The following is a 15,033-nucleotide window of genomic DNA, read 5'->3' as shown; positions in this document are numbered from 1 at the left end:
GAAATATAGATCAATGGTACATGATAGAATGCCCAGAGATAAACCCACGCACATATGGGCACCTAATTTACAACAAAGGAGGCAAGAACATACAATGGAGGAAAGACAACCTCTTCAATAAGTGGTGCTGGGAAAACTGGACAGGTACATGTAAAAGAATTAAATTAGAACACTGCCTAACACCATACACAAAAATAAACTCAAAATGGATTAAAGACTTAAATGTAAGACCATATACTATAAAATTTTAGAGGAAAACATAGGAAAAACACTCTATGACATAAATCACAGCAAGATCTTTTTTGACCCACCTCCTAGAGTAACAGAAATAAAAACAAAAATAAACAAATGGGACTTAATTAAACTTCAAATCTTTTGCACAGCAAAGGAAACCATAAACAAGACAGAAAGACAACTCTCAGAATGGGAGAAAATATTTGCAAATGAAATAACAGACAAAGGATTAATCTCCAAAATATACAAACAGCTAATGGAGCTCAGTATCAAAAAAACAAACAATCCAGTTAAAAAATGGGTGAAAGGCCTAAATAGACATTTCACCAAGGAAGACATACAGATGGACAAGAGGCACATGAAAAGATGCTCAGCATCACTAGTTATTAGTGAAATGCAAATCAAAACTACAATGAGGTATCACCTCATGGTGGTCAGAATGCCCAGTATAAAAAAAGCTAGAAACAATAAATGCTGGTAAGGGTGTGGTGAAAAGGGAACCCTCCTACACTGTTGGTGGGAATGTAAATTGATACAACCACTATGGAAAACAGTATGAAGGTTCCTTAAAAAACTAAAAATAGAACTATCATATGACCCAGCAATCCCACTACTGGGCATATACCCTGAGAAAACCATAATTCAAAAAGAGACATGCACCACAATGTTCACTGCAGCTGTATTTACAATAACCAGGACACAGAAGCAACCTAAGTGTCCATTGACAGATGAATGGATAAAGAAGATGTGGCACATATATACAATGGAATATTACTCAGCCATAAAAAGAAACAAAATTAAGTTATTTGTAGGGAGGTGGATGGACCTAGAGACTGTCATACAGAGTGAAGTAAGTCAGAAAGAAAAAAATAAATACCATATGCTAACATATATATATGGAATCTAAAAATAAACCAAAAATGGTTCTGAAGAACCTATGGGCAGGATAGGAATAAAGACACAGGGAGATCAGCTCAGTGCTTTGTGACCACTTAAGAGGGGTGGGATAGGGAGGGTGGGAGGGAGACACAAGAGGGAAGAGATATGGGCATACATGTATATGTATAGCTGATTCACTTTGTTATAAAGCAGAAACTAACACAGCATTGTAAAGCAATTATACTCCAATAAAGATGTTAAAAAAAAAGAACCTAGAATAAAAAATATATATATTTTGAAAATTAAGAACAAAGTTGGAGGACCTAATCCACCTGATTTCAAGAATTACTGTAAAGCCACAGTAATCAAGAGAATGTAGCATCAATATAAAGGTAGATATAGAAATAGACGACCCAAAAAACATTCACATACATAATCATTCAATACTCTCCTAAGGTGCCAGTGTAACTCAGTTAGGGACAGATTCTTTACAAAAGAAAAAAAAAAGAAGCATACTGAACTATATACCATGTGATAAAAACAGAAATCTTTACCCATGTCTAACACAATCCACACCATTTACCTCCATACAGAATATGCAATACACAAACATGCACACTATAATATGGAGTTGCAGAAAATTTTTACATTCTGAGATATTCTTCAGCAAAAAAATGGAATAAACTACTGATTCACATAAAACGCTATGCTAAGCAGAAGTCAGATGCAAAAATAGAAACATTTTATATAATTACCATCTTTGTAAAGCTCTAGACAAGGGGAAAAAAACCTTAATACCAGTAGTTATATGCAAGAACAAATAAGTTTTGTTCAGGTAAATATTTTACTTTGGGTCTTTGATTATCCTATGTATTTACAGCAAAATTATTTATAAACTTATTTATATAAACTGTATTTATAAACTTAAGACAGAATTCTTCGACCTGTGGTTAAATTGTGTTACTTTTGTCCACTTTTTAAACTATTGGAGTCTCAAGGATTACCACATGTTGTGGTATGTGACACTTCTTATAACAGTGATTTGGCTAAAACATGTGGAGCAAAAACAATTACAGAAAATTGGTTGTGCTTTTGATTTGGTCAAAATAAATTTGGTCAACAATAAATATCTCCAATTAGGAGATTTTACCTGGGATGACAGTAAAAATATTAATGTCTATGTGTATGACCATTATCAAAATTCTTCCTCCCATTCCTCGCCTCTTTTTTTTGTACTACTATAGATGACAGTCTGCTGTTGTCTTGGATAGGGAGCTACAGATTTGAAGAAATTAAGAAATAAAAGGTAGCAACTTTGCATAGATTAGTATTTGGTGAGAAGAAAAGACAGGAAGAGACAAGAATCAGGAAATAGTGAGAGCAAAGGGAAAGAAGCAACCTAATAAGTGGCTGAGAGAGGGGTTTGGGAAACATAAATAAATGAGATATGAATGGAAGAGCTAACTTGATGTGGAACAACATCCAGCAGGGGGACTTTTAAAGAGATTTTGCTGTATATCTTGTGTTATCATTTTCCTCTCTTGAGAGATCCTCCATATAAAGCTACATTAATTTTCACTTAAAAAATCTGATTTATATTTATTTTGATCCATTCCTATGCAGAGATTTACTCAAATAGCTCAATTTCGTTTGTATCACTCATATATTGGGTTATGATATGGCATTAAAAATTTAGGCATTTCAATGCATTTATATCCATCAGACATTGACCCTCTCACTCTTGGTTGTGACTTTTTGAAATTCTAAAAATTGTGTCTAATTTATTTTCAGTTCAGTAGTTCTGCTAAAAAAATCCACTCATAATAGTTAATAGTTAGAAACAATTTATACCTCCTACAACAGGAAAATTGTTGAGGAAATTAGATTGGTTAAAAAAACAGTGTATATATACTAAAAGCAAAGATTATAAAAATTGATAACTATGATGATGTACTTTTCACTAATCTGCAGAGTTAGAAACAATCATGAAGGGCTTCCCTGGTGGCGCAGTTGTTGAGAGTCCGCCTGCCGATGCAGGGGACACGGGTTCGTGCCCCAGTCCGGGAAGATCCCACATGCCATGGAGCAGCTAGGCCCGTGAGCCATGGCTGCTGAGCCTGCGCGTCCAGAGCCTGTGCTCCACAATGGGAGAGGCCACAACAGTGAGAGGCCACGTACCGCAAAAAAAAAAAAAAAAAAAAATCATGAAATCACTGCCCAAAACCTTAAAGATCCCATCAAACAAATCAGAGAACAAAAACTTACAGACTGTTTTATTCTTTCCTTTACTTCTAACTTCATAAATTCCTCTTATTGAGAAAGTAAGGCAAACTCCTTACAAGAAAATCAGAAAATACAGATGCAACAAGAACATATAGAGCAATCATAATCTCAGTCATCTTGTGTTGGGTTTGGTGATTATCTTTCTACATCATTTTATTTGTATATTATGATCAGTATTATTACATAGAGTCATATTGCACAAGCAATGCATAAATTTACCACAATCCAAAGCCTCTGAAAGTGAGGCTGTTAGGGTTTGCTTTGGCCCAGTGTGAGATGATTTAATGACTAGGACTGGGAGTGGTGTACACCAACTTGCTATCATTCCATTGGCCAGAGTTTAGTTACATGGTTGTGTCTAGGGCCCAGGGAATTGAGGAATGTGATCCATCTGTACTATGGTGCTTCTAGATTGTCCCAACTGTGAACAGAAAGCACAAAATAGAATAGTTGCCTAAAACTTAACATTTGAAAGGTAAATTAAACAAGCTAAAAAATAAATAATAAACTTATTTAAAATACAGAACAGTACAAATTTCTCCAACTAGTTTGCTAAAAATGAGTGAGGGTGATCATTTTTGACCAACCATAATTATAACTGACTTGTTATACATTGTAAAGAACAATTTAATCAATTCTTTAAATCTACTCTATGCATATTTATTCTATATAGTGTTTTAAAACATCTAATGTACCCATTGTATTGTGTGTATCTATAAAGAAAGAAGGTCTTAGAAACTTAAAAATTAAACAAAAATATCATGAATAAAAGAAGTTTTTCTTTAATTTTCAAAGATTTCCTCACAGGGGGAAAAAACCTTCAGGTGAAGCAGAGTTTTACTATCCTTGATGTTCAGTTTCTTCTTGTTATTTTTTCCTGCAGCAAAGAATTCTGATAGAGTCAAATGTAATTAAACAAAATGAGAAACTATTTCCATCTATACAAAGAATGCCAAACAATATTTCAATTTATATGTAACCTTGAATTGTTATTTATCTTTTATATTCAAGCCATGCCTATTAATTAGTTTGTAAATTTTGTCATGATTGTGACCCTGTCACTGTAGATGGTGATTTTTTTAAAATACCACTGTGTCAGGCTTTTTTTCTCTCTTGCCCTGGTGATGGCAGATAAAATTAGAACTGGAATAGTTCAATCTGGACAGTGGTGTGGATAAACATAAAGATGGAGAATGCATCTCATAAACCTAGGATCTCTAAGGACTGAAGCATCACCTTGTTCACTGCTATGTCCTTGGCACTTATTATCTTTCCTACCACATAGTAATTAATAAATGTTTGGTAATGAGATACTAAATAATATTTTTTGCCCTGCTGGCTTTGAGAAGTGTATTTTAAGCTTTTGGATTGGAAATATACGGTATATCTCTTCGACAATGGTTTTTGCTGTATTTGGAAAGAGGCAGTAATTTATAGTGGTGAAATAAGTTTATTACAGGGATAGACTGCCTGGGTTCAAATCCCTGCTCTGCCACTTGTAAGTTGTATGACCTTGGGAAAGATGCTAACCTCTGTGTAAAAATTTTTCAACTAGAAATGGAAGACAATAATAGCCCATATCTAATATGGCTGATGTGATAATCTAATGTGTTTATACAAGTACTTAAGACATAGTAAGCACTAAAGGATCCTTCTTAGCTCATTTAATGAAACCTGCAGCTAAATTAAGCATACCTACTTCCTTGTTTTTGAGTGACTCCAAATATATGTAATACAAAATTGTTAGTGTTTTATAAATTAAGCAGCAGTATTTCTTTAAAATACTTTAAAAACTTAAGTATCTTGATGGTTTTCATTTCTAAACCATTTTGAAAATAATCATTTACTCTTTGTGTTTTTCTTTTAGTAGAATTATCCTTCTAGATAGCTTTCCTGTGTCAATCAAATGAGATCACTTGCTATCATGTTTTAGAAACAATAGCAATAAAAAGATAGAGTCTTAACATTTGGGAAACTAATAATACTAATTATAAAACTTTTACCCAAACACAGGGGGAAGGATATAGTTTTCATGGGTGTTGTACAATGAAAATATAAAGAACATGAAGAGATTTCTTTTAATATAGTAGTATATTTTTATACTCCACTTCTTTAGAAATTATGGATATAGATTCTATTTTGGTTTGTGTATCAAAGTAATTTTCCAGGGTAGAAATCTTTCTGATAGTCATTTTTATTCATTTTATTTGTTTGGGTTCACCTTTTCAGTGAACAATTACACACTGGTTTCAGGATTTTCTCTGTTGGATGAACATAGTAAACCCAATCCCCAGGTTGCTGAAGTGGAGAGGTAACTGTTAATGTCATCAGAACTAGGAATGTGAAGCTGAAAGTGGTGACATATAAACAGTGCGACTAGTCATTTTCCATATAGTAATATTATTCAAGGGTCTCTAATGAGTTCCTTTAGAAAAACAATAAAATGACTTTCCATTGCATAAACTGGTCATCTTTTTAAAAGAGAATATAACTTTGTTATTCTGAAAGTTGGAAAATTGAACTTATTCTATTTTCAGTTAGAAGTGTAAATAGTAGAATGTAGTGATGGTGACAACCCTCCTGAGGTCACATTATTATTATTCTCATTCTGCTACTTTTAGACAAAAGTTGATATGAAGATTTAGGAACTTTACATGATAGTTCAAAAGACTCCAAGAAAAGAAATCTGTCACATTTAAACTAAGAAGACTGTTTCAATGAACATATTTTATATGATTATGCTTTTTTGAATTGTTAGATTTTTAGATATAGTCCTATAAAACTACCTCTTGTTCCTATTATCCTAAGATATAATACAAAAATTCAAATTTAATGAAATAAGCAATTAATCATAGTCCTTCTGAAATATTCACATCACAGACTATTATATCCATCTGCAAATTATGTGTTTATTTGAGATCTCTATTAGACAGATATTGTAATTCTCAGGTAATAACCAAATGAGGACAAGATAATAGTGTATTCTTAGAAATTTGTTATACGGATTACAAAAAAAATTATAGCAAGAATAATAGCTCTCCAATAATTGGATAGTTAAAATAATTTCCAACTGATGTAAAAGAATATTAACAGTATGGTTAAGAACATAGATTTCTGAGCTACAGAGACTTGGACTAATGTCTTTAGTTCTACCTATCAAGCACCAGCAAATAAGTTTTTCCAAGTAATCTAGCCCCTCTATTTTGTTTCTTGATCACTAAAAGTAGGATAATGACATCATAATGATATAGTGAAACAGTTATGATGATTGTATGAGATAATTTTCTAGATTTAATGAAATTATAACTGACTAGTCCAGAGAAATCTCTTTCTAATTCACAATCATGAAGATTTATCAGAGGGGTGTTTGCTTTTCACCCAATTATAGTTATTTCTTCAATTGGAGAAGATATTTTTACTTCCAATATTAAGTTAGTTTTTATGATAATTAACTAATAACTAATGAATCACCATGAAATAGGGTGAAACTAAAAATTTTGTGACTGGTAAGATATTGGGCAGGATCAAATCAAAATAGATGTCGAGTATGAACTGCCAATAAGCGAGAACTATTAGAAACTACATGAATATCAGCTCCCCAAAAGATAAATACATAGAAAAAGAAAATACTCCATATTAACAAAACGAAGATAAGCATGTTAATAGTTTCTATTGAAAAGTGTCCTTTGACATCATGATTTTTTTTCCTGTGTTTTGTTTTTGTTTTTGTTAGGGGCTTTTGAGAAGTCTAATATACTTTGTGATAGATGGATCCTGCTTAAGATGACAGCTGTCAGTTGTCAAATGAATGCACAGAAAAAACTATTTTTATTTTTACAAGTGTACCTGTAGTATACTATTAATAATTCAACTGAAATCAAAGAAATTCTGTTTTTCTATAATGTAATTATTGTTACATGGGGCTTTTAACCAATTCTACTTTCTTTCTCCAATTAAAAAAAAATTTATTACTCAAAACCCATGATTTACATCAGAGTTCACTCTTGGTATTGTATATTCCGTAGGTTTTGACAAATGTATAATGACGTGTATCCACAATTGTAGTATCATATAATCCTCTGTATTCTGCCTATTCATCCCTCCCTCCCCCACACACCCTGGCAATCATTGATCTTTTTACTATCCCCATTGTTTTGCTTTATCCAGACTGTCATATAGTTGGAATTGTACAATACGCAGCCTTTTCAGATTGACTTCTTTCACTTCGTAATATGCATTTAAGATTGTTCCATGTTTTCTCATGCCTTGATATCATATTTATTTTTAGCACAGAATAATATTCCATTATCAGCATGTACCAAAGGTAATGCATTCATCATTTAAGGACATCTCGTTTGCTTCCAAGCTTTGGAAATTATGAACAAAGTTGCGATAAATGTACATGTGGAGGTTTTTGAATGGACATAAATTTTCAACTTTTATCGGTAAATATCAAGAAGTACAGTTGATGGATCATATGGTAAGAATACATTTAGTTAAGTAAGAAAATGTCAAACTGTCTTCCTAAATGGCTACACCATTTTGTATTCTCACCAACAATAAATGAGAGTTTTTGTTACTCCATATCCTTGCCAAAATTTGGTACTGCCCAGTGTTTGGGATTTTTGTCATCCTTATAGGTATGTGGTGTTATTTCATTATTGTTTTAATATGCAATTCCTTAATGACTTATGATCTTGAGTATCTTTTCATACACTTATTTGCCATCTGTATACCTCTTTGGAAAGGTATCTGTTTGAGTCTTTTGCCCATATTTTGATTGGATTGTTCATTTTCTTATTGTTTAGTTTTAAGAGTTCTTCATATGTTTTGGTTAACAGTCCTTTATTAGATATGTCTTTTGCAAATATTTTTTTCTAGTCTGCAGCTTTTTGTCTTATTCTTTTGACAATGTCTTTTACAGAGTAAAAATTTTGAACTTTAATGAAGTCCAGCTTATTAATTTCTTTTTTCATGGACTATGCCTTTAATGTGTACCTAAAAAGTCATCATTATTTGCAAGTTACCTAGATTTTAGCCTATATTATCTTTTAATAGTATTATCATTTTCTATTTCACATTTAGGTCTGTGACCCACTTTGAGTTAATTTTTGTGGAGGATGTAAAGTCTGTGTCTAGATTCACTTTTGTGCATATGGATGTCCAGTTGTCCCAGCACCATTTATTGAAAAGACTATCTTTTTATCATTGTATTGCATTTTCTTCTTTTTCAAAGATCAGTTAACTATATTTATGTGGGTCTATTTCTGGGCTCTCTATTGTGATCCATTGATCTATTTTCCTATTCTTTTGCTAATACCACACTTTCCTGATTACTGTAGATTTATGTAAGTTTCGAAGTTGGGTGGTGTCAAGTTTTTGACTTTTTTCTTCTCCTTTAATATTCTGTTGGGAAAGGTTTTCTTTTTCTAATTTAATAAAATACAGACTGAGAATTGTTTTTCAGGTATATTTTATATTCTAGAGCAAGAATTGGCAAACTTTTTTACTAAAGAGTCAGACAGTATATATTATAGGCTTGTGAACAATAGGTTCTCTGTCTCAACTATTTAACTCTGCTTTTTCAAGTGAAAGCACCTTTGATAAAATATAAATGAATTATAGATCGTCTGTGTTACAATAAATTTTGATTGCAAAACCAGGTGCTGGGCCAGATTTGGTCCAAGGGCCACAGTTTGCTGAATCCCTGTTTTAGACTATGACTTCCTCACCAGCAGGAACATCTGTGGGAAAGGGACCATATGTGTTTTGTTTACTACCTTGTAACTGGTACCAAACAAAGTTCTTGGCACCTAGTGTGGACTTAATAAGTGTATGGTGAAGAGATAAATACAAGAATAGTTTTTCATTGGAAACATTTATTAATATTTTAGTTCTTAAAAATGATATTTTACTTATAATTTAGTAGTGCAGATCCTGTCTTCAGCAAAGCTTAAACTTCATTAAAAGGATTCTGGTTATAGAAGCTAATGATTAATGTATATTCCTCAGTGAGAAGATTATTATTGCATATTTCTCTGTGAATAATATATACAGTCATCCACAACTACTGGTAATAGTTTGTACAGTTTGATGGGTCTATAACATAAGAAGAAAAATATTGATACTATTCCCATTAGGTAACCTTAATTTCTATGTTTAATACCGATGACTCTATGTAAGATTTGTAATGGAAAAATACATTTAGCTAAAATACATATTATATAAACAAGTTTCTCATGCCTCTGAAGTAGATACTCTCAGCCAAACATAAGATACAATGCTGACATTTTTCAGTAAATTTTGTTGTATCAGTGAGAGGTTTCTTCTGAAAACTAAGTTTATTTCATATTTTAATTTAGCATTTCAAAATGTCTGCATAAAGTTATTTAGAAGCACATTTATTTCTGTAAATTACAGCCTATTTTAGTAGTCAATTATAGTATTAATATTCATATTTCATTCTAGCCTGCTGATATTCTTTATTCTAACAGAATATGCAAACCTTTGTTAGTATTCACTGTTAACATCCCGTTAACAAATCACATGGGGAAAAAATGTTTAGCACATTGAGAGTGCAATCTGAAAGGAGGATTTTGTTCTTGTGGGAACCTAGAGCCATACTGGTATAGATAATCAGAAATAGGAAATTATCTAGAAGAGTTTTGTTTTGCTCAGGAAAAGTTATATTTATGGATTATAATTTTATTTATTAACAGATACATATGAGAAATACCAGTTTATAAAAATCATGTGGGAGTTTTACTTTTAATAAAATTAATTTTAATAAATTATTATGTCTCAGTTAGAAAATGGAAATTTTTCTTAGCATACCAAGTTTCACTTTATGATTAAAATTTACACTGTAAAATCTTTAATTCTTATATTATTGAATATGAGAATAATCATGGAGCTTGCAGGAGCCCAAAGAGTATCTAAAAATTAATACAATATCTTCGCTGTGGATTATAAAATTACTATAGTTATTGGTGTCATTTTTGCCCATGAGAAAGCAATACAAATGACTGATGATAAAAATTCTTGGGCCAAAGTCTCTGCAATGGCCATTGAATATCCAAGCAGATATCTTAGTGGATTTCATTAATGTCAACGGGGATCCACTACTTTAGGTAAATTCCTCAAGTACAGTAAGCTAACTGGACTTGTCTAATGTTAACCATTATGGTTTCCGAATTTGTTTCCATAGTAGCATATTTAGACCTATGGTAAATAAAGCCTTTATTTATACCTTACATTGCTAATGAACAATAGCCAGAAACGTTAAAGAATAAAAACAAAGATTTAATATAGTCTATTAAACTATATTTTAATTATGTTTTAACAAAAAGTTTCTTAATGATGCACAACCGCAAGTTACGACTGCCCGATGTTTACTACTACGGCACTCCATCCAACTTTCCAGCCCTGACCTTATTATATATGAGTCCTAGTTTCCTATCTCTCAAGCAATTTATAGGCTATTTCCATCTGCACGTGCTGCCTTTGCCTCGAAGTGCATGTACCTGGGGCGCGGTATTCAGCCTTTTGCAGCTTGAGGTGGGATGTGTGGGGACTGAAATTCCCATCTGCGAGCTGCGGTTGTGCATGAGAATACACCCTTTGTAGTACCCCATCTCCGGGACGTTCTCAGCTCTGTGCGTTCAGTCCCCCAGGAACCATGGACTTTAATTTACCTTGTTAAGTTCAGACCACCTCTTCTTTCCTCTCTCCTGCCCATTTCCCTGTTGGTTTGTTTTGTTTTTTTTTAAAGTTGAAAAACCATTTATTTCACCGTTAAGAAAAAAGTGATCCAACTCTATGTGTCTACCTGCCATAAGCTTTTGGGTCAAAAAGACTCAGGAGCAGTGACACTCTCACAACACTCACTGGAAGCAGGAGTGGGGGATACAGCACAACCCCCACCAGTTTCTGCACACAATGAGGCCTGCTGGGAGAACAGAACATGATGGGAAGTTACAGAAGTATCGAAGGACAGAAAGAACAGGTTTAAAAATTGACGTCATAATTTTCCTTTCTCTCAGTATTCCTATCTCCTAATAAGTAAGGCTAGAAAGGTTAAGTTTTCCTTTAGGGCAAGTCCAAACAACAATTATAGGAGCCTCAAAAATTTAACCTTTCCGGGCTTCCCTGGTGGCGCAGTGCTTGAGAGTCCACCTGCCGATGCCGGGGACGCGGGTTCATGAGCCCCGGTCCGGGAAGATCCCACATGCCGCGGAGCGGCTGGGCCCGTGAGCCATGGCCGCTGAGCCTGCGCATCCGGAGCCTGTGCTCCGCAACGGGAGAGGCCACAACAGTGAGAGGCCCACGTACCGCCAAAAAAAAAAAAAAAAAAATTAACCTTCCCTATGATCTGCACTGAAATATTCTGTGGGGGTCTAGACTCCAGTTCTTCATAAAGAATCTATCCAGTGAAAAATAATACTAATTTAACTTTAATCCTCAAAATATCACAAGGGTTAATATTAACTACACTTTATTGATACAGGAACTGGGGCTTAGAGGGCTTTGTCAACTTACTCAAAATTGCATTGCTGATGGGACTATAAAAGGCTATTAAAAAAAAAGTAGCAGGTATTTAGGGAGAAAAAGGAGAAAGGGATATCTATGAGAGAGACAGAGTATACAATTGAGAGAGTAGAGGAAAAGACAGTGAGGTACTGCATATGCCAACCGAGCAATGTTATCAAATATTGGTAATATTAAATCTATTAAAAAGTGAAAAATATAGGACATTTTTCTCTTCATTAAAAATTTTTTAATTGAACAATTTGAATTCATTGTGATTTTCTTTGATTTAGTTAATGTAACTGTTTACTATATAAGAATTTTTATAATTTTTAGTATTTTGATTATGTTTTTTGAAATGTTTTCCAACATTGATTGGTCATTTCAACACTTCTAAAGCAGCACAGTCCTGTAGAACTTTCTGCTGTAATACAGTAGTCAATAACTTGTAACTATTAAAATGTGGCTGGTGAGATGGAGGAAATGAATTTGGGGTTTTGTCTAACATTAATTAATTTAAATTAAAACTTTCTGTATTGCATTCTGATAAGTGATGATAATAGTCTCTTACCTAGTCTATGCTACAACAATTTGAATATTATTTTATTCCTCTTATTACGGCTTACTTTATGGTGTGTGTGTGGGGTGTGTGTGTTTGTGTGTGTGTGTGTGTGTGAAGGTATGTGATTTGGGGTTCTACAGGAAGTGCAAAGATTTATTGAGAGTAACACCTGGTTTACTCCTTTAGAGGAGGGGGAGTAAGAGTAGATTGGAAAATCCCATAGGCTGTGATGCAGCTGAAAAACATGTGATAGGAGAGGGAGAATGGGCTGCAGTAAAGTTCTGAGAAAATCTGAGCCAACCTGATGGAAACTTCAAGAGCAAAGATGACCCTTCAGAGGAGTCCTGTTTTGGGAAGAAATTAGTACTCCCAACAGATTCGGGTGCCAGGGAATTACCTGGGGAGAAAGTAGACCTAGCTCTTAGGCTACAGTGGATTTTGAGGCAGCTGGAAGATCACTGGCTTCCTTACTATAAATTCTCTTATGTGGGATCTGAGCTGTATCTCTCCATGCTGCCAGAATAACCCCTTTTGCTCTGTAGACCATATTTGATATACATGTTTAGGGTGCAGCTCCTCCAAGGTTCCCATGGATCTCTCTTCCCAAGGGCAAACTCAGAAGAGGTAGGTTAGTGAAAAGAACAGCAGACCTTATCTTGCAAGGCCTTTGGGCTTTAACTGGTACTCAATCTTCTCACACCTACTACCCATTCTAAATTCACATCACACTCAACTATCACCTTAACAGATCTTGGCAGCTTTTCTGGGGATGTGACCCAAACCCTCATGTCTAAGGAATCTGAGCCTGTAGTAACCATAACCTTCTCAGGCTAGTGTTGTCACACTTTCCATTCACAATCAAAATTTGACAAATGAGTATCAAGAAAGCCCTGGTTGATTCTGAGTTCTGCATATTTTCCTCCTTGTCCTCATTGTAAAACAGCAGCTTTGCTTGTCCTGCTGATGAGAGTCAGTGAACTTTGCCACAACAGGGTTCCGTTTCTCACCAGCTGGTCATTTGACACGGGAGTCCAAAGGACACTGTAGAGAGTATAGGGAGTTCAAGGGATTTGGGGGCTGACTGGTGAAATAGATATAACCACAAGAGGTAGGAATGTATAACAAGTTTTACTGGGCAGTGTTTGGACAGATGGTTGCATAAGAGGGAACGTCTCTCACAGCATGAGACCATACAAAAGAAGAAGAGAATCAGAGAGGGCTTACATGTCTAGGTGATGTCACAGCAGCAGAGCAAGGAGTCTCTGGGTCAGAGAGCTCCAAAGGGCAGTAGTAGTTTAGTCTTATAATCCCAGACTCTTTCTTCTCAATGACCAGCAGATGCTGGGTGTAATTTAGTGGAACAGGCAAAGCAAGCATACTCTAACATAACTAACAAATTGGGCCATTTTTAAAAATTAGATTTAAAAAATATCTATTTGGTGCAGGTGGTTTTTGAGCTGATATGTCTCAACTGCCTGTGAATAAATAAATAATTTAGGGGCCAAAATACAGGATCCATTGTTGTATCATTTATATAGCAGACAACTATAACTTTTTGTTCAATAGGGCTCTTGCTGTGTCCCCTGGTAAGAGTACACCCCCTTTGTGACCCAGAACTCTGACCCTACAAAATACACAACTGTGGCAACGGGAAGCAAAAAGGTTCCAATGGGTCTTTGAGAGTAATGATAAGTGGGGTTACTCTTGTTTCCATCCGTTTGTTCTCAGCTTCATTTATTCTTCCAACTGGGAACACTGCTCCATTCGAATGTTTCTGATTCTGTGAGGATATTACACCCCACCCTCACAGAGTACTGCCTCTACGCTTGTGCCTCATCAGCTCCTTCAGCAGACCATTCTGAAGCCACCTACTCCTGGATAGTGTGGCATTTCCTCTTCTGTGAAATATGTCTGCTGTTTAAGTGTTATATTGTGTGGAATCCCATGTCTGTGGGTCAGATATCCTATATGCTCCTGGATGGTGGTGCTGTCTGAGGCTCTTCGTGTCAGAAAGGTAAATCCACACCTGGAATATTTATCTATTCTTGTCAGAATGAACCTCTGGCTCATACAGGATAGAAGGAACTTGAGGTATTTGACTTGCAACCATGTGGCCAAATTGGTTTCTTTCAGGAATGGTGCCAACTAGGAGCCTGGCATTAGTCTGTTTGGCTGGTAAATCTGTCACATATCTGTGGCAATAGCTAGCTCAGTTTTGATAAGTAGGAGTCCATGCTACCTACAGTAGCATCCAGGAACTTTCTCAAAAAACATAGTTCTCTGATGGAGGTACCAAGGCCTTGCTCCAGATTTTCAAGAACGCTTGTTGTGATTCTGCCACAGAGTTTTTTCATAAGCTCCACATTGAAATATTTCCTCTTACTGACAACCCCAATAGGCTCTGCCAGGTTGCATGTTCCAAACAGCAGGGCTGCTTGGGTCATAGCCTGAACCTACTGTCTTTTGGTCTTACTCAGATCTTTTCATGCCACATAGACTGTGGGTCAGAGCAGTATTACTAGGTATGAAATGATGGCTTTGGAAACCAA

Source organism: Lagenorhynchus albirostris, chromosome 3 (genome assembly GCF_949774975.1).
Source record: "Lagenorhynchus albirostris chromosome 3, mLagAlb1.1, whole genome shotgun sequence".
Lineage (NCBI taxonomy): Eukaryota > Metazoa > Chordata > Mammalia > Artiodactyla > Delphinidae > Lagenorhynchus > Lagenorhynchus albirostris.
The sequence above is the reverse complement of the archived record's forward strand: the minus strand, read 5'-3'. Positions refer to the sequence as shown.